Raw genomic sequence first — 296 nt, 5'->3', positions numbered from 1 at the left:
CTAACTGATTCTATAATTCCTTGGCTCTGTGTTAGGTGCATTCCCCAGTAACCTATGCCTTCCTCCTTCCAGTAGGCCAAGATCACAAGGTCACATTGGTGTTTTTCCCTTGGGCTGCAGATTGGAAAGCACAGTCTTGTGTGTGTTGTGTCCCTCTGCCCCAGAGAAACTGTTCCCACCGCCACTGGAGTGGAAGCATGGCTGTGCTGTGCTTGGAGATGTCCCTCTCACAGGCTAGAGTGTGACCTGTACTGTACAGGCAGCTTTCTTATGCTCTAGGGGAATGAGGCAGCAGG

The sequence above is a fragment of the Geospiza fortis genome, unplaced genomic scaffold (genome assembly GCF_000277835.1).
Source record: "Geospiza fortis unplaced genomic scaffold, GeoFor_1.0 scaffold106, whole genome shotgun sequence".
Taxonomy (NCBI): Eukaryota; Metazoa; Chordata; class Aves; order Passeriformes; family Thraupidae; genus Geospiza; species Geospiza fortis.
Note: the sequence above shows the minus strand (reverse complement) of the source record.